General features: G+C 37.2%; 1 protein-coding gene across 4 annotated transcripts in view; it reads right to left on the reverse strand.

Moving 5' to 3' along the window:
- The window catches only part of LOC103143326 (gap junction beta-4 protein-like), a 29,831-nt gene that overhangs the window by 20,184 nt on the left and 7,512 nt on the right, over window positions 1-2,135 (reverse strand). Inside the window, exon 1 of one of the 4 annotated variants that reach the window (XM_016675153.1) lies at window positions 908-1,011. The exons of the other annotated variants lie outside the window; for them this stretch is intronic. The gene's annotated coding sequence lies outside the window, so the exon portion shown is untranslated. Of the gene's footprint in view, window positions 1-907; window positions 1,012-2,135 lie in introns of those variants that run through there. 4 annotated transcript variants of the gene reach the window in all.

Genomic DNA, 2,135 nt, shown 5'->3' on the forward strand with positions numbered 1-2,135 from the left:
AAAAAGTTGTTTCACATTCAGTCTGAGTGGAGTTTTCTAAAACTGACTCCTTACACTTCAGTGGGTGAGTCATCACCAGAGCCTGCCTTTGTAGAAAGGACAAGCTAATACTCTTGAGTCTACTGGCAAGCGGCTTAAAATGTCTGAACAGCATTTGAAACATGTCGCTTAACAGGCAAATGCAGCCGTCAGTATGATACGTGTATCCAATGGAGTCCAACTTGTTTAAATAAAGTATGAAAAGTCTTTCATTTGTGCGTATGAACGTAGAAGCTGTGGTCTGACTGATGTCAGTCCCTCCTGATAGTTAATGTACTGTCCTGATTGAGTACAAATTTTAAAGAAATGTCTTATATTTCAAAGCATTTAAGTACAAACATTTTTTTTAAAGTGTAGCCATCAGAAAATAAACTTCTGAATTAGGGTTTGGTATGACTTCTGCCTTAGGGGTTTTAGTTTCAGACTAAAACTTGCTCTACGAGTTAAACTAGTTGCATCTACTTCTCCAACTAAAACAATACATCTCCAAGCCGCTTTACTGTAAAAGGTGGTCGGCATCGTCTCTTTTGGAACTTTCCATGCATTCCTCTTATTGACCAGTTTTACTTTGATGTTGTTTCTGTTTGTAATATCGGTCTTCAATAGGAAGCAATCAATTCGGTATTAGTTTTCCTTAAAATGAATATTTATGTCATCTACAAGAGCTGCGACTGATCTTATCTCTTAACATGACTTCCTGTAATTGTTTTATTGTTTTTTTCTTTATTCATCAAGTCTCTTCTTTAAATTTTTTTAGCATTCAAAGAAAACTACACTGAAGATCAGGCAACTAATCTGCATTATGTCTAATTTCCTAAGAGTCTGTCCATGTGAAACACGAAAAAAGAAGCAAAACAAAGAACCTTACCAAAGACACAGAGTAGAAGATATAACACAGAAATCCTGTCTGTCTGCTGAGGAAGTGTCGTGTGTCAGCTCCTACTGCGTTGACAGAAAATGACTCGGTTACACCTGGATGGTTTTANCTGAGTGGAGTTTTCTAAAACTGACTCCTTACACTTCAGTGGGTGAGTCATCATCAGAGCCTGCCTTTGTACAGAGGACAAACTAATACTCTTGACTTTATTAACAAGCGGCTTGAAATGTTTGAACAGCATTTGAAACATGTCACTTAACAGGCAAATGCAGCCGTCAGTATGATGCGTGTATCCAATGGAGTCCAACTTGTTTAAAGTATGAAAAGTCTTTCATTTGTGCGTATGAACGTAGAAGCTGTGGTCTGACTGATGTCATTCCTCCTGATAGTTAATGTCTTTTCCTGATTGAGTACAAATTTTAAAGAAACGTCCTGTATTTCAAAGCATTTCAGTACAAACATTTTTTTTATAGTGTAGCCATCAGAAAGAGTTTGTACCTTTAAAAGTGTCAGACTTTATAATAAGAAAAAAGTGCCCCCCACTCTCTCAAAACTCCTTTTTATATTTACATCTCATTCTGATAAACGTTGGCAGTCTGACAGGGAGTGAGAAAAAAAAAAAAGTTGGATAACAGCTTCACTGCCCACCGTTCCATTTCAGCTCCATCTCGTCTAATCCCTCGCATCTGAATTCAAAAAAATGCTCTCTGTCAACGTTTCAGCATCACCGTGGACATATTGAGCTGTCACATCAGATTCCATTTACTTTCTCGTCCAGCATTTCAGACTACTAAATTACAACGGCATAAAAAGACCCAACTCTACAAATGTCACCAGGATAAAAACAGAGTCTATTTAAAGGCAGACATGTACAGTGTGATGCTACCCACACTTTACCTTTCCTCATAAATGGATGATCCAGACAGGAGCATTAATCTCAGACTCAGAGTGCACCTTGGCCTGTTCCTCTCAGACTTAGATGCTGAGCAATTTTACCTGCTGAGCGATGCTTTTTGGGAATCATAATGCATGTCATTTTGCATTTACGTCCATTTGTCCCTAATGATGCTCATCTATAAAAATAACTAAATTTTCCAAGGGCAATTAATAATCTCTGGTTTTGGTAAAGCTTTGACCTACCAATGCGTCTTTTGGAAAAAAACAAACAAACAAAAAACAATTATGATTTCATTTCAATTCATTTAAGAACCAAAATTTT

The sequence above is a fragment of the Poecilia formosa genome, unplaced genomic scaffold (assembly GCF_000485575.1).
Source record: "Poecilia formosa unplaced genomic scaffold, Poecilia_formosa-5.1.2 Scaffold107, whole genome shotgun sequence".
Classification (NCBI taxonomy): Eukaryota; Metazoa; Chordata; class Actinopteri; order Cyprinodontiformes; family Poeciliidae; genus Poecilia; species Poecilia formosa.